The sequence below is a fragment of the Elephas maximus genome, chromosome 1 (genome assembly GCF_024166365.1).
Source record: "Elephas maximus indicus isolate mEleMax1 chromosome 1, mEleMax1 primary haplotype, whole genome shotgun sequence".
Lineage (NCBI taxonomy): Eukaryota > Metazoa > Chordata > Mammalia > Proboscidea > Elephantidae > Elephas > Elephas maximus.
Window position 1 is genome coordinate 179,748,568 of NC_064819.1, and position 19,014 is coordinate 179,767,581.

Here is a 19,014-nt window from a genome sequence, read left to right on the forward strand (position 1 = left end):
TGAAATTATAGAAAAATATATACACAAAGTATTTTATATTAAATGAAAGTGTTTGGCCTGAGCTTATTTGGAAAGTCAGTTATATGGGATACGTTAATATTTTGCAGCAACATAATACATTTGTATTACTAGTACAAATATTTTATCTTCATAATATTTAGACAAAATTTTTGAGGTTTAAACCAAACCTTTGGCCTTTGAGTCAATTCCAACTCGTAGCAACCCTATAGGACAGGGTAGAATTGTCCCATAGGGTTCCCCAGGCTGTAATCTTTATGGAAGCAGACTGCCACATCTTTCTGCCACTGTGTGGCTGGTGGGTTCGAACCACAGACTTTTTGGTTATCAGCTGAGCACTTAACCACTGTACCACCAGGCTCCTTTTTTAAACTTTAGTATCATCAAATCATTTTATATACCAGAAGCCAAAGCTCCACCTAAAATAATGTATAATCTCCAAATGTTACAGGCCCAGCAGAAAAAAAAAGAAAGGAAGAAATGGCATTGATACTAAGAAGTCAAATTTATTACTGCATGTGGAATCCTACTTATTAAGCAGAATCTTAATTATTTTTTTCTATTCCTAAACTATAGACATGCCTGTAAATGTTACAAATATAGCATCTTGCTTGATGCTCGACGCTAACTCTGGCTAACATGGTGCCATTTCTTCAGGTTGTTGCCCATGCACTATACTGAAGCAGAGGTAAAAGATTGAAGACAAGGCATCAACACTTTATTTTTTTAATTTGGTTTAAAGATTTCTTTGTCGTTTTGAGTTGTTTACAAACAATAATTCCATTAATTTTTAGGTAGGATATTCCTGCTACTCCGAGGAGAAGGCATTCAGCTAACATTTCTCCACTGCTGCTGAAATGAAAATTAAAGTGCAAGGAAAAAAAAAAAAAAAAAAAATGTTCTGCCATATAGGAAAGTAGGATCAGGACGAATTGACAAAGCAGAGTTTGTGAAGAAAATTACAGCCTGACCTCTTGTGTTTTCTTTTTTCAACACCCTTTTGGTGGGGATAGGAAGCGGCTTCTGGTTTTAGTATGCAATGGTATGTATACCTGTCATTGAGTTTTCTGTCACTGAGTTTCATATTACCACACACATGCACACACACATACTTAATATCTCACACAGTTTCTAAAGGTCAGGGGACAGCTTCTCTAAGAGGTTCTAGCTCACAGGCTCTCGTAAGGCTGCAATTAAGCTAGAGTGGTCAACCATCATGGTTTGCCCTTGATAGACAGGATTCCCAGGCTATAGGACTGTCAGTGCTAAAATTGGGACAGTCTCTGGAAAACCAAGCCAACTGGTCACCCTACATAAAGCTGTCGGCTGGGGCTGTAACTTCTGAAGACTTGACTGGGGCTAGAGGGTTCAATTCCAAACTCACTCATATGGCTCTTGGCACAAGATTTAGTTTGTACTAATTTGTACCTCTCCACAGGACTGCTCATCACATGGCTTCCAGCAGAAAGACTGATCCAAGAAAAGGATCTCACACTGACTTTTATGACTTAATTTCCTAGTCACACACCATTATTTCTGCCTTAGTCTATTCCTTATAAGCAAGACACTAATTCTAGCGCCTATTTGAGGGGAGGGGATTATACAGGGGCATGAATACCAGGAGACAAGGATTATCACAGGTCATCTGGGATACTGGTTACTGTAATACAGTATGGTATGGAACGGCATAGCATGGTATGGTATGGTATAGTATGAATACTTAAGAGCTGTGTTGAAAACAACACAGGTAGGTGTCCTGGTGAGATACCTTCATTTTTTCATTCAACAAGCATTTGTTATCGATCAGACACCATGTTAAGCACCTCTGTTCAAGCTTATACCAGTAAATAACGAGAGTAGACCTGTCCCCAAGGCAATGGGCACTTCAACAAAGCACTCCCTCTGGAATTTACACAGGAGAAATCAGACTTAAAAGAATTATAACAGTGACCTCAAAAGCGAAAAGTAAGTATAAAAAGCAAAAAGTAGGATAGAGACCATCACATTTTATAGCTTCTTTGAAAACTTGACAGACCAAACATTCAGTGCATAAGTGCATGGTCTCTAGAACCAGACTGCCTTGATTCAAATCTCAGCTTTGCTATTTTCTAGCTGCGTAACCCTGGTTACTTTACAGCTATAAAAACAAAAAAACCAAGTTCATTGTCATCAAGTCAATTCTGACTCATAACAACCCTATAAGACAGAGCAGAACTGTTCTCTAGGATTTCCAAGGAACAGCTGGTGGATTCAAACTGCCAGTCTTTTTATTAGCAGTGGAGCTCTTAACCACTGTGCCACCAGGACTCCAAGTTACAGCTATAAAATGGAGATACTAATGTCATCTATGGTGTTATTAAAAAAAAAAAAAAGTATGGTGTTAGTGTCAAGAATGGGGATGGTTGGTAATAACAGCAAACATTTACACTTTATACACACTAGCACCTTTGGCCCTCGCAACAACCCCATGAGGTAGGTGACATTATCACCAAGTTACAGCCATATACTGGGGATAATAATGTGTGTAAAGTGTAACCATTAGCTGTTCTTACCAACCATCCCCATTCTTGACACTAACACCATAATTTTTTTTTATAACACCAAATATTTTTAGTTTTCTCTCTCCTTTGCAGGTCATTTCTTCTCTAACTTATTTTTGATCGCTTTTCCTTTTCCCGGAAACCCTGGTGGTGTAGTAGTTAAGTGCTGCAGCTGCTAACCAAGAGGTCAGCAGTTTGAATCCACCAGGAGCTCCCTGGAAACTCTACAGGGCAGTTCTACTCTGTCTTATAGGGTCGTTATAAGGTCACCGTGAGTAGGAATCAACTCGATGGCAATGGGTTTTAGTTTTGGGTTTCCTTTTCCCAGAGCCCCGGGTGGTATAAATGGCTAGTGTGTTCAGTTGCTAACTGAAGGTTTGGAAGTTCAAGTTCACCCAGAGAAGTCTTGGAAGAAAGGCCTGGTGATCTACTTCTAAAAAGTCAGCCATTGAAAACCCTGTGGAGTACAGCACAGTTCTACTCTGACACACATAGAATAGCCATGAGCTGGAATCAACTTGATAGCAAACTGGGTTTTGTTTTTTTTATTTGTTTCTTTTTCCTTTCCCCATCCCTGTGTTACCCAGGATCCTGGTCTCAAACCGCTTTTCTTGCTCCACACTCTCCTGAAGAAATTCCATCCTCATATACAGCTTCAACCACAGCCTGCATGCTGAGGACTTCCAAAGCTCATTTGCCTGTTCAGGCTTCTCTCCTGTGGGATCCAAACATTAGTTAGACTGATAAGCAGTAGTAGTACAACAGGTCTAAAACTGAGATCATTAACATGCCTGTTCTGTTTTCTTCTCTACCATTTCTCTTTCTTGGTAAACGATATCACCAATTTCCTAGTTGTCCAAGCCAGATCTCTACAAAACACAAATCCCAGACTTGCTCTCATAGCCACTCAACATCCAATAGGTCACCTCATTTTTTTTTTTTTTTAAGATCTTTTCAATCTATCTTCACCCTACAGCTTCAGCAAGTTCCCCCCATCTCTAGAGGAGTTAATATAGTATGGGCTTCAAATCCCAGCTCTGTCACTTTTTGGTTATATGACTTCTCTCAGCCTCAGTATTCTTTTTATACAACTTTCCTCTCACCCCAGAATCCTTAGGAACCCCCGATCTGAGGATCCCAAAGGACCCTGTATCAGAGTGTTGACATCTATCTGACTGTCCCCACTCTGTTTTGAACTCTTTGAGGGTATCAATTTGCCTCGGTGGTTCTATATTCCCAGTATCATATGATGCCTGGCCCAGAGGACACAAAATATGTTTGTGGAATAAAATTGCATGATGATAGGTGTGAGCTTTGAGCTTTTTCAGCACCCACTCTTCGAACCGCCACTGCTGTCTTGTTGACTACACCCCTCAGCTCCAAGGCAGGGATGCCCACCTCACTAGCCACGTTTGACCACCATGAGTGACTTAACTGAGCACTTACATCCCATTTTAAGTGAAACCACATTTTAGCAACCGCAAGTACACAGGCATTAAAAGGAACATATTTTCCCCTCTTTTTAATCTAAAAAAAAAAAAATTGAATTGACTAGTCAGATCAGCAGTAAAACCAGTTTAAGTTGATAAAAATCATACCTTTTCTCTAATTTTTTTTTCCAAAGATAGAGATATGGGGTCTGGAAGGTAAATAGTATTTATTACATTTTGTTTTCCTTTTTATAATAATACGTTAAGCAATTTTTTTCACTTCAAGTCTGACAGCTGTGATAATGATTTGAATCAAGTTTGGAAAAGAAATAATTATTTTTGCTTGTACAAGTCTTTGAGGTATAATCGGGTTTCAGGCTGGGAAAAAAGCGTGAGCTGTTATCAGGCCTTCTTAGGTCTCAAACTACAAACATAGAGGGCAGAGCAAGATGGCGAAGTAAATGAATGCTCCCATTTACTCCCCCAGCAACTAATCACTGAACAATGAATAAAAACAAGTACAGACTAAGATCTCAGAACTCTGAATGGCAGCTGGGGTGTTCAAGAGTTGACAGGAGTCCAGAAATGGGGGAGAGAAAGAGCAGAGATGGCACAGAAGCTGGGAGAACCTACCCACTAACATCGGGAGCACTTGTCCATCGCAGCCATGTTGGGATGGGGCCGGGCAACACCTCAAGCAGGAAACACAGAAAGGGAGCTAATCTAAGGAAGCCGTAGCCTGATTTTTTAAGGTGGTGCAGACTGGCCATGGGATACTACACAACCATAAAGAATAATGATGAGTCTGTGAAACATATTATAACATGGATGGACCTGAAGGGTATAATGCTAAGTGAAATAAGACAAGCATACAAGGACAAATAGTGTATGATCCCTCTTTTATAAGAACAGAATAGTAGATAAATATAGAGAAGCCAAAGTTCTTGGTGGTTACCAGAGAGAGTAGCAGGGGAGGAGAAAGTATGCTTTAGACCACACAGGCTTGTTAGTTTTGGTGATAGGAAAAGTAGCATCAAATGTGGATGTAGTGAGCACAGTACAACCAAAGTAAATATGAGTGTTTGAACACATAAATTTGGGTAGAGGTATACTGGTATATGGATAGGTACAGGTGTGTACATAGGTGAGAACAGATAGAAGTATGTATGTTGTCATTGTTGTTAGGGGCTGTTGAGTCTGTTCCAACTCATGGAGACCCTATGTACAACAGGACAAAACATTGCCCAGTCCTGTGCCACACTCACAATCATTCCTATGTTAGACCCCATTGTTGCAGCCACTGTATCAATCCATCTCATTGAGGATCTTCCCGTTTTTCACTGACCCTCTACTTTACCAAGTACTATGTCCTTCTCCAGGGACTGGTCCCTCCTGATAACATGTCCAGAGTGTGTGAGACAAAGTCTCGCCATCCTTGCTTCTAAGGGGAATTCTAGCTGTACTTCTTACAAGACAGGTTTGTTTGTTCTTCTGGAAGTCGATCGTATTTTCACTATTCTTCACCAACACCATAATTCAAAGGCATCTATTCTTCTTGGCCTTCCTTATTCATTGTCCAGCTTTGCATGCATATGAGGCGATTGAAAATACCGTGACATGGATCAGGCACACCTTACTCCTTAAAGTGACATCTTTGCTTTTTAATACCTTAAAGAGGCCTTTTGCAGCAAAGTTGTCCAATGCAATACTTGGTTTGATTTTTTGACTGCTGCTTTCATGGACATTGATTGTGGATCCAAGTAAAATGAAATCCTATAAGCATGTGTAAATACAAATATTATGGCTGCAGGTAAATATGTTCATTGAAGACACTAATACAAAATCTCTTCAGGCATAATCAAACACCTTCCAAGATTGGTTTTCTGGATTTGAAATCTTAGGACCATAATCTCATGGGACAACTCAGTCAATTGGCATAACATAGTTCACAAAATTCCCAATCTGCATCCCAGTGAAGTGAGTAGCATCTGAGGTCTTAAAAGCTTGTGAGCAGCCATCTAAGGCACAACTAACAGTCTCTACTCACCAGGAGCAAAACAATAAAAAGGTAACCAAAAGCTCAGAGAAGAAACAAGTCTACACAAGCTATCGCCTCACCTACGCTGAGACCAGAAGAACTAGATGATGCCGGTTACCACCACTGATTATTCTGGCCTACGTCACAATAGTTAGTCCCAGGTAGAATGAGAGAAAAAGGAGCAGAACTCGAATTCTTATTTTTAAAAAAAAAAAAGCCAAACAAACTAGAACAGTAGAGAACAGAGGACTCCCTGATACTATCACCCTGAGACACTCTTTAAACCTAGAACTGAGCTTATTTCCTGAGATCGCCTTTTAGCAAAACAGCAGAATGGCACACAAAATAAAGGATATTACTCATAATATCAGTGCCCTACTTAAAAACCATCAGTGTGAGACCAAAAGGTCAACAATTGCTTAAAAGGAAAGATGAGAAGATAACAAGGCAGGGAAAATAGAGTACTAGAAAGGGAACAAAGAGAATGCTGACGCATTGTGATAAATGTAACTGATGTCACTGAACAATTTGTGTGGAAAATGTCAGATGGGAGCCTAACTTGTGTAAACTGTCACCAAAAAATCAATAAAATATTATTTAAAAAAATACTATGAACATAAATTAGGAGGCCTTTGCAGCATTGAGAAAGCAGCTGCAACTCAGGTTTCCAATATCATGAGTGTGTAGAAATATCCCAGCTATTGGTAATTAATTATATATCATCTCAATAATCTACAACTCTGGCAAGGCATCCCAACCCCTTGTTGCATCTCAATATACTGAAATATTCTGTAAGTCTGGATACCCACTTGAGTTATATCTAAGAAAATGCTTTTATTAAATTCAGGTTGTTTTTATATTTGTGATCTCAGGGCAACTGACATTTGACATCTTTGGGAAACAGCAAAGATATTTTTAACCAAAGGACAACCTCCCATTTGTCACAGTTGGTGATAGTGGAAAGCTCTGACATGATTTTGTCTTCTGTCTACTTTGGATTCTTTCCCATAATCACTCAGACATGGCAAATGATATTATCAGTGAATGGTAAATATTCTTAGAATGGACAAGCCTATTGGCACATTAACCTGGGTAATAATTAGAGTCAGTGTGAGGTACAGTGAGGCCAGGATCAGAAAAAACTGAAATAAAACTAAATTATTAAAACTCCTTATACTAGGAGAGCAAATACACGAACTATTTAACTTAGGAGCTTGAGTACAGTTTCTAAGATTAAAAAAGAAAATTTATTTTTTTGTAAGTGAGATTTTATATCATTTCTTATTATTTTGATAACGCTTTATTACAATTTAATCTTTGTTCTTTTAAAAATTAATAAGTAGTGGGATATTGATCAATTAATTGTGGCAAGAAATAAAAAAAATGCAACTGATTCATGAGATAATATTGAGGTTCTGTAACCATATTAACTCAAAAAAATACGTGAGAAGCATCCTTTATAAATATATTGTTGTTTTGTGCTGTTGAGTTGATTCTAACTCATTGACATTACAGCGCAGAGTAGAACTACTTCATAGGTTTCCTAGGCTGTGATCTTTACCAAAGGAGACTGATCCCCAGGTCTTTTCTGCCCTCGAGCCACTGGGTGTATGAATGGCAGACTTTTTGCTTAGCAGTCAAGCACTTAATCACTGCACCGCTAGGACTCCTTAGACACACTCCTTACCTCTCTCTAACTTACAAAAACTAAAAACAAAATGAGGTAATATTATACCTGTATTTTTATAACCATCTAAAATATTCATCATGACATCTTGTCAAGGAAGCTGGTGCCTTGCACATCTTCAAAAAACCCAGTGCCATTGAACATCTTGAGTGTTCAATAAAAATTAATAAGTAAATAATAAATGAAAAAATGTATTCGTGAATGAATTTACAAATATCTTTTTGGAAGCTGAATGCTTGCTTTATGAATTCTTTTTGGCAACGATGATACTACTTCCTTACTGACACTTCATTGTTAACCTTCACAGTAACCCAATAAGATAGGTTTTGTCATTTAACTCTACTATTTTAATGGCTTCTGAAGAACTTGCCCAAATGCAAGATCCAGAACTTAAACCCAGTTCTACTTAATCCAAAAGCCCATAGCTCTTTGCACGATAGCACAGTGCCTTTCAAATATTGCAAACATATTAAAGTGAAGCCTTGCAAGAAGGACATGCTTACCACCAACAATAAAGAGAATCACATCAGGATAAAGACAAGGAGCCTCTCGGAGTCTGCACCGCACCTTCAGTCTCTGTCTACACTGTGTTAGAGTACAGCTGTTACCATCTATTTTGTGTGGTGGCTGTTTCATACTGGTACTGTCAGGGTCATTGAAATCACAGCCACATTCACTCAGAGGGAAAAAAGAATGGATTTTCTTTTTCTCTTTGAGAAAGCTTTTCACGCTAATCCATTAATCCCATGGCTGATTTGCCACTGAAATCTGAGGCAGAGTTTATTTTACTGGGAATTCCCTTTGAAAAAAAATTAAATTAGCCAATAAGATCGTTTTATTTCTCGTTCCTTAACTTAAAAAAAACTTTCTTAAAAATGTGTGTATATGTATATGCTTGGGAGGGGGATGGGGAAGCAGATGGAGCCTTTCAGCCAAATCAGTATTATTTTACCTCTAAGGAAAACTACAGCATATTTCAAGAGAGCAAATAAAAAAGAAAAATCTGATTACTTAATAATAATTAAAGACAATTTATTTTTAAAGCAGGATTCGCATGACAAAAATGAATGCAATCTTTAGATTTTACAAAGAAGTAAAATATATTCTTCTCATTCTAGTGGAATAAATAGAATAGCTATATATGATCACTGGCCTTGCACTTTACATATTTATGTTAGGAGTGACTCCATAGCCACAGATTCCTGCTTTCAGCTCTCCCTGGTCCTAACTGACATTACAACCTTTCGTTATTCGGCTTAACCCACTGTGGCATCAGCATCACCTGGGAAATTGGTAGAAATGCAAAGTCTCAGGTACTGCCTGGGCCTACTAAATCGTAGGTTCTGGCCCGGAGCTTGTCAATCTGTTTGTAACAAGCCCTACAGGTGATTCTGATTCTGGCTAATGTTTGAGGGTCACTGCTTTAGATGATGACACAACTGCATTCCCTGGCCAGGTCACTCTGTTCCAGTTAAGAGCGACTGCAGAAATCCAGCCCCCTTGTTTCACAAACCTGGAACAAAATTTTAGAGATCTTCGAGTTCAGGTATATGTAAAAATGGGAAAACAACACCTACTTCCCAAGATTGCTGTAACAATTAAGTGAGTTAATACATACATAAAACGCTTAGAACAATAGATGCCCAATAAATATTAGCTGGGGCCCTGGTGGCACACTGGTTTAGAGCTCAGGCTGCTAATCAAAAGGTCAGCAGTTCGAATCCACCAACTGCTCCTCGGAAACCCTCTAGGACAGTTCTATTCTGTCCTATAGAGTCACTACGAGTCAGAATCTATTCATGATTTTTTTTTTTAATTTAACTAGAATCATTATCATTGCTACCATACCATTATGTAGCTTTTTTGAAATGGTTCATCACCATAATTCATAAACAGCGTTGGGGCAACTGAACTTTGATACTACGAACTACTTTTAAATTCTTGTACTCATTGCATTGAGATTTACTTTTCACCCCTGAGGCTGGCTCCACACACTGGTTCCCTCACTGACTAGCCCAATACCAGAAAAAAAAGGAAAAAAAAAGTTGCCATCCAGTCAATTCCAACTCCTAGCAACTGTATAGGACAGAGTAGAACTGCCCCATAGAGTTTCCAAGGAGCACCTGGTGGATTCGAACTGTCAGCCTTTTGGTTAGCAGTCATAGCTCTTAACCACTGTTCAGCTGCTAAAAGGTCAGCTGTTCAAATCCACCAGGTGCTCCTTGGAAACCCTATTGGGCCAGGTCTACTCTGTCCTGTAGGGTCACTGTGAGTCAGAATCGATGCAACAGTGAGGACTAGCCCAACAGGGACACAAATAAGGACAGCTTCTCTGGCAGGTGTGCAAAATGAGAATGATGTTGCAGGGTTTCAAACAAGCTCCCAGGAAGTTATACATAAGAGTCACCTGGGGATCTTGTTAAATTGTAAATTCTGATTCAGTGTTTCTGGGGTAGAAATATGAATTCCCAGCAGGAAACTTGTTAGAAATGCAAATTCTCAGCAGGGGTTCAAACTGGAATGAACCAGTTCAAAGCCCTGTCAGATGCTGATGCACCAGGGTCTCCGGACAAGATGCTGAGAGTGGGTGAATAATGTCAGAGTTCTTAAACAGACACTAAATTATTGATAAGGGGGAGGTAGATGAGAAACAAGCTAGAGGAAACGTTGTAAAGACAGATTGAAGAAATAAATGGCCTAAGGAAACAAATTTAAGCCATGTAGCATAGCCGTAGAGACCCAAACAGGATATTTTTCTACAGCTGCTTTGTCTTAGGAAGGAAGGAGTGGAATTCAGGGATGGGAGGATGAATAGCAGGGAATCATGATGTTCCCATCACGTCAGTACATTTAGGAAAAAAAAAACGGGGGGGAGTTTAATGATGTGTTTTTTACCACCCATCTGTCAGTTTGTCATACTGTGATGGTTTGCATGCTGCTATGATGCTGGAAGATGAAACATTGGTATTTTAAACACCAGCTGGGATCACCCATGATGGACAGACTAAGAAGGAAGGTCTGGTGATCTACTTCTGAAAATTAGCCAGTAGAAATCTTATTTTCACAACAGAATATTGTTCAATATAGTGCTGGAAGATGAGCCTCCTAGGTTGGAAGGCACGTAAAATACACAGTGGCTGCAACAATGAAGACGGTACAGGACTAGGCAACATACTGTTTTATTGTACTTGAGTCATACTGACTATAAGTCATACTCCATACAACGGCAGCTAACAACAGCAGCTAACAACAGCAGTGGTTATTTGTTTTAGTCTATTCAAAACAGCTGCATCAAAATGGCTGCACCAGAATGACCACATCAAAACTTTCTCACCCAAGAAGGATGGGGTGAGGAAGAATCCAACCTAGACCAACCAAAATGGCTACTGGAGTATCTAGACCCTTTAAGATTTAGACCAGATTGGTGTAAACACCCATTGGTCAATGCTCTCCCCAAAATTTCTATGACTTTCCAGTAGACTAATATTCTCATGGAGCCCTGGTAGCACAGTGGTTAAGAGCTCAGCTGCTAACCAAAAGGTCCGCAGTTTGAATCCACCAGCTGCTCCTTGGGAACCCTATGGGGAAATTCTACTCTGTCCTATAGGGTCACTATGCATGGTTCTCATCAAAATTTATGTAGTTTATGAATTAACAATGATAGCTAATATATGTTATTTAATATGAACCAGGCACTGCTATCAGAGATTTTCAGAGAACATGTCATTTAATCTTCACAGCCATCTTATAGGGGACTATTATTAGCCCCACTGTATACACAAGGAAACTGAGGCACGAAGAAGTTAAATAACTTCTTAAGATAACAAGCTGGTACATGTTGGAGCTGTGGCTGCCCTGGGACTTCTTATCTGCTAGCCAGCATAATGCTTTCTAAATGAACAGGAAGGTGAGTTAAAACTGTCAGAAAATGTTAAGCCAAACAGCATCCCAGCTTGATCAAGCACTAACTAGAATTTGACTTTGAATGGCTTGAAGTGCCTTGGAGCAGTGCTCCTCCAAGTATGGGCCAGAAATTGCAAGATGTCTGCAAACTCTTTGATATAGATCTTTAAGGAGGTAAGTACAAAAATTAAGAATAAGCATTTAAAAACTTTTTGACAGCTTGACTTTGCCACAACATCTAAACACATGATCACTTTTCCAGTCGTTCACTTTTATTGTATAGTTGATTCTAGTTATTCACAGTCGTTTTATATTTTCTACCATTTAATGATGCAAAATGGTATTTGAGTTGTTGTTGTCTGATGCCACTAAATCAATTTTGACTCATAGTGGCCCCACGTGACAGAGTAGAGCTGTCACCTAGGTTTTCTACCCTGGTGGCATAGTGGTTAAGAGCTTAGCTGTAAACCAAAAGGTTGGCAGCTCAAATTCACCAGCTGCTCCTTGGAAATCCTATGGGGGCAGTTCTACTCTGTCTTATAGAATTGCTATGAGTCGGAATCGACTTGTTGGCAATGGATTTTTGGTTTTGGTTCATCTTTACAGGAGCAGTTCATCATGTCTTTTCTCCCATACAGCTATTGGTATGCTATAAGCTGGGCCTGTCCTTTTCACACCTCCTCAGGGCCAACTATATTCAGAGAATTGTTTATTGCACTGGCATCCTGGTCCTGATTAAAGATTGTGGAGGAGGGTATACTACAACAATTTATCTTCTCTGGAACTCAATTAACTTCATAGGCTACATTCGATTCCTCTCCTTGTGGAATTGGCTCTTCACTGGCTTATGTTTAATGTTGATGGGATCTATGTGTTTGTCTATGGTCCAAATAGGATGCCAAAACTGTTTGCCTTCACTTCCTCTCCTGAGCCTTTTATGTCACTTTCCTACCTGTGTAGAAGTTCTCTTGCTACTTAACAGATAAGAGGCAGAGCTGTGACTAGGGCTCATCAAGTTGCTGCTACCGAATTGAGCTTTGACAAGATGCCATCTGCCTACACCAAGGGATGCTCTAAGAAACAGGCCCACGAAAGTCATTTTTAGGTTTACTAAGAGGTAGTTTTTTTTTTTTTTTTTTTAATAACTTTACACCCTCAGGAGAAATTCCTGTCTGTCCTTATTACAAGCAATAGTTAAGCTTTTCCTGTCCAATTAGTCTCTTTTTATGTTATGGACTCTGTAAGTTGTATAAGTCTTCAACTAGCTTTCTCTTTCCTTTTGGTTGCTAGGGTGCCAATTAGTGCCAAATTCATAATTCTTTTGTAGCAACTGCGTAGGCTTTTATGAATGTGTTTTTATATTAGTTTTGTTTCTGGTTTTATGTTAAGTCCCTTTTCTAGTTTGAGTTCTCTTTTCTCACTTATAATTCACTCTATATCTTATTGTGAAGTTCCTCAGTTACTACTGGAAGTGTCAGGTAATGAGAGAATAGAGAAAGCAGAGATGGGACACAGATCGGGGAGAAGGGAGAAGAAAGAAGGAAGGGAGGAAGGGAAGGAAGAAGGAAGGAAAGAAGAAAATCAAGAGTAAACGGAGTAAGGCAAGGAAAGAGGAAAGAAGGGGTCCTATTCTTGCAATGATAAGTTGAAAGGAGAATCTCACAGAATTCAAATAATAAGGGATCCATATTGAAAAGAGTAGAGTAGAGATTATTATACGCTGGATTTATATAAAAATCATTTCAAAGCAAAAGTCGGAGGACAGTTCTTCAATTGCATTATTCATTATCCATTGCTTATATATGCCCAAGTCTAAATGGACCAAGATATGGAGTGAAGATTTTCCTATCATCTCAGAAGTTTGACTAAAACCTCAAATCTAAAGGCAAAGGTTTACTATTACCCTCCTCTCCATTCTAAAAAGATATGCTGGACACATACCCACAGGACTTACTAAGAGGTGCCCAGACTGGTTCTCCAACTACTGGGTCCATCACTCAGGAGCTGAAGATGCAGTAGAGATTTTTCTTGAAGTTAGTAGAAATGGAGAGCGCCTTGATGCTTTCTCTCTTCTTCTTATGGGACACTTCCTCTCTTACACCCATACATACCTTAAGCCAAGAGACTAGGGCCCTGAAGGAAGCTCTCATACAGATTGGAGTGATATTCCAGAAGAGGAAACTGGCATCCCAGCCTCCAGCTAGACATTTGCTGAGCTACAGAATCTCAGGTGCCTGTCCCTTGGGAAAGTTCTTGGGAGAACCATGTTACCATGTGTCTCTGAGATCTGGGTGCTATACATGGAAGATAAAGATTGATGGCTGCCTCTCTTTAGGATAGTCTGAAGATGGGAGGCTGGCGGGAGGAAATTATAACAGAGGATGAGGATAGACAGCAGTGGTGGGGTAACTTTGACTTCTAGAGTTTTCCTTTACACTAACTGGAAGCTACAGAAGGTTGACAGGTTCTGGCCATCTTGAAAGGATCCCAATCAAGAGAGTTGTCCACTGGGTGGCAGAAGAGGAGGAAGGTTTAGAAGAAGTGAACAGGGGAAAGTCTCACATGTATAAGAGAATTACAGTGTGGACATTACAGAGGGGTCTCTCCAAAAACCTACCAACACACCTGACAAAAGAGCAAGCATTGGTCATCTGCTCTAAAGAGGGTCGTGACAGCTGGAGTAGAGCACAAGGGCCAGGTAGACAGGTCTTCCCTCTTTTCCCTCTCATGCCTGGAAGAGCAAAGCCAATGCCTGAATCAGGCCTTAGCTAGGGAGAATGTGTATGTCTTTGAATTGAATGGTAACTTAAATTCTTTTTTGCCATTAAGCTTTTTCATAGTTTAGAACAAAAAAAAAACAAAAAACTTTTCTAATACCTAAAAGTAACCACAAAAGCAGTGGAATCTCTGGGTCCTGGGAAGGAAAATTAAGGGGGAAAATAGTTTTTCCAAATTTGTACACTATCAGGTCTAGCCCATTCAATAAACCAGTTATATAACTTAAAGAATTCAAATTCAAAATGGAAGGCAAAGCAATTGAAGCAACACCACCTAGTAACAGAAAGTGCCTGCCTTGTCCTTAAAGCACTTACAAGGTGTTTTAATGAAAAATTAAATTGACAATGCCATCTCATACTTGATTTCCTTCCCTTTCTCAGATAAATGAGAAAGTATCTCTCTTATTAATACAGACACTCATCCTCCTTTCCCAGACTTCTCCATTTTTAATTCAGTTTAATTATAATAAAAGAAAAAAGGGACAAATAATGTCTAAATTCATAGTGTACTGTAGTAACAATAAGTTGGTTATAGCAACATTTTCATACAAATTTATCCAGTTTTATATGCAGCCCTATATCCCATGCCTTGCTTGGAAGAGGACACACCCCCGAAAAGCAGATTAATATGCCATCCCTATGCTTATTGACTTACACAGACTACATTCTTTCAACAACACAGCTTCATGAAATCAGCCCTCACCAAGCTTCTTCCTCAATACAGTTTCATATTCTTGCAATAAATCAAATGAAACCCACTGCTGTCGAGTTGATTCTGACTCTGGGTGAACCTATAGGACAGAGTAGAACTGCCCCATAAAGTTTCCAAGGTTATAAATCTTTATGGAAGCAGACTGCCACATCTTTCTCCCACAGAGTGGCTGGTGGGTTTGAAACACCAACCTTTTGGTTGGCAGCTGAGCACTTTAACCACTGCACTACCAGGGCTCCTTATTCTTCCAATAGCCAATGCCAAATGTTTGGATATAAAATTCTCCACTAAGAAATCCTAAATCACTTGCAAATTGCTTTCTTAACTATGCTCTAAATTGGACCTTAGGATTTTTTCTCTCTCCATAAAATCAAGTTTTCAAAATGAGTATAGTTTATTTTCTTTCCTAATGACGGCTTCCAAAAATCTCTGCACACAGGCTATTTTAGCTCAGTTGAAACAGGTGGCTGGAGCCAGAAGACCTGGTCCTAAGTCTCAGGCCCATTTAAACATTTTTCCTTCCTTCCTGGCAGCAGCTGTCCTTCTTAGTGTACTTAAACTGTGAATACTCAGTTTAACAAAACAATTAAATCAGAGTGGTTGTTTTTAGATTAAACGTATGTAAGACCTAGAAGACAAAATAAAATTAGGCAAAAATTGGTGTACTAAATGGTTTTGAAGACTGTATGTGATCCTAAATGGTATAGACCTTAGAACCTACAAATTATACCAGAAATAGATGGATGGACGGACGGACGGATAGACGGACAAGATGGATTTCATACAAATTTCCTGATTTCTTGCATAATAAATTACCACAAAACTGGATGCCTTAAAACCACTTTATTATGTGCAGTATTTTGAAGATTATGAATGTAGGAAGGACTTGGCTGGGCAGTTTTTGCTTGGGATGTCTCATGAGGTTGCAATAAGATGTAGGCTGGGGCTGGCCTTGTTCTGACTAATGATATTGAGCTTTCCCATGGTCTCTGTCCACAGATGTAGTCAATTTGATTCCTGCATTTTCCATCAGGTGAAGTCCACATGTATAGTCTCCATTTATATTGTTGATATAAGGTTCTGCAATGAAGAAGTCATTGGTCTTGCAAAATTCTATCATGCTATCTCTCGTGTCATTTCTATCACTAAAGCTATGTTTTCTAATTACAGATCCTCCTTTGTTTCCAACTTTTGTATTCCAATCACCAGCAATTATCAATGCACCTTGATTGTACATTCAATCAATTTCAGATTATAGAAGTTGTTAAAAATCTTCAGTTTACTCATCTTTGTCATTAGTGGTTGGTGTGTAAATTTGAATAATATTCATATTAACTGGTCTTCCTTATAGGCATATGGATATTATCCTATCACTGACAGCATTGTACTTCAAGATATATCTTGAAATGTTCTTTTTGATTATGGATAAGTTGCCATTCCTCTTCAATTTGTCATTCCTGGCATAGTAAACAATATGATTGTTTGATTCAAAATGGCCAATACCAGTCCGTTTCAGCTCACTAATGCCTATCTTTATGCATTCCATTTCTTTTTTGTAGACTTCCAATTTTCCTAGATTCATACTTCATACTTTCCACATTCCAATTATTAACAGATGTTTGCAGCTGTTTCTTCTCATTTTGAGTTGTGCCGCATCAGCAAATGAAGGTCCCAAAAGCTGGACTCCATCCACGTCATTAAGGTCAACTCTACTTTGAGGAGGTAGCTCTCCTCAGTCATGTTTTAAGTGCCTTCCAACCTGAGAGGCTCATCTTCTGGCACTGTATCAGACAATGTTCAGCTGCTATTCATAAGGTTTTCACTGGCCAGTTTTTTCAGAAGTAGACAGTCAGGTTCTTCTTCCTAGTCTGTCTTATTCTGGAAGCTCTGCTCTATCTTGTCCACCACGGGATTCCCTGCTGGTATTTGAAAAACCAGTGGCATAGCTTCCGGTATCACAGCAACGTGCAAGCCACCACCGTACGAAAAACTGACAGACACTGGTAGAACGCCTATATTAGAGAAGAAGAAAAGTCTTCAGTCTATAAAAAGAGGAGTAAATGAAAGCCAAAAGTAAGCAAAAGAAAAGAAATAATAAAGATTAGAACAGATAGCAAAGAAATAGAAAAGAGAAAAACAATAGAGAAGACAATAACTAAAAGATGGATCTTTGAAAAAATCAATATAGTTGATGAACCTCTCACCAGACTGATCAGGAATAAAAAAGAGTGACACACATTAGCAATAGAAACGAGAGAAGAGATATCACTACGGATTCTACAGACATTAAGATGATAATAAGGAAATATTGTGATCAACTTTATACTGATAAATTCAGCAACTTCGATGAAATGAACAAATACCTTGAAAGACACAAATGAAAGTTTATAGTTTAGGATGAAAGTTCAGCTTTATACAAGAAGCTGGACTATACGAAGAACAGGGCATCAGGATTGGTGGAAGACTCGTTAACAACATGCGTTATGCAGATGACAAAACCTTGCTTGCTTGAAGCACTTACTGATGAAAATCAAAGACCACAGCCTTCAGTGTGGATTGCACCTCAACATAAAGAAAACAAAAATCCTCACAACTGGACTAATGAGCAACATCATGATAAACGGAGAAAAAATTGAAACTGTGAAGGATTTCATTTTACTTGGATCCACAATCAACAGCCATGGAAGCAGCAAGACACATTGCATTGGACAAATCTGCTGCAAAGGACCTCTTTAAAGTGTCAAAGAGCAAAGATGTCATCTTGAAGACTAAGGTGTGCCCGACCCAAGCCATGGTATTTTCAATCACATCATATGCACATAAAAGCTGGGCAATGAATAAGGAAGTCCGAAAAAGACTTGACACCTTTGAATTGTGGTGTTGGCGAAGAATATTGAATACGCCATGGACTGCCAAAAGAAAGAACAAGTCTGTCTTGGAGGAAGTACAACCAGAATGCTCCTTGGAAGCAAGGACAGCGAAACTGCGTCTTACTACTTTGGACATGTTGTCAGGAGGGATCAGTCCCTGGAGAAGGACATCATGCTTGGCAGAGTACAGGGTCAGCGGAAAAGAGGAAGACCCTCAATGAGGGGGACTGACACAGTGGCTGCAACAATGGGCTCAAGCATAACAACGATTGTAAGGATGGCGCAGGACCGGGCAGTGTTTCGTTCTGTTGTGCACAGGGTCGGTATGAGTCAGAACCGACTCGACAGCACCTAACAACAACAACAACATGAAAGTTCAAGTTGTAGTTTAGATCCCTTCCCTCCCACTAAGAAAACCTTGGGCTTTGATGACTTCACAGGAGAATTCTACCAGACTTTGAAGGAAGAAATACAAACTCCTACTCTATACAAACTCTTAGAGGAAAAAGTGAGAGGGGAGACTACTTTGCAACTCATTCTACAAGTACAGCATCACCCCAATACCAAAACCAGATAAGAAAATTAAAAAAAAAAAAGAAACCACAGACCAGTATCTTTCTTAAACATAAATATAAAAAGTTTTTAACAACACTTTAGCAAAGTGAAACCCACAATATATAAAAAGATACTGCAATATGGCCAACTGGGGTTTATTCCAGGAATGCAAAGTTGATTTAACATTCAAAAACAATCAAGGTAATTCATCATATAAACAAACTATAAAAGAAAAAAAAATCATCATCTCAATAGATGAAGAAAAAAAATGATTTGACAAAATCCAACATCCATTCCTGATGAAAACCCTCAGCAAGCTTGAGGAATGTGACTTCCTCAACCAGATAAAAGATATGTACAAAAAAAACAAGCAAAACAAAAAATCCTACAGTTATCATCATACTTAAATGGTGAAATATTGAATGCTTTCCCTCCTCATATCAGGAACAAGACAGGAATGTCTACTTTGATTATGTCTATTCAA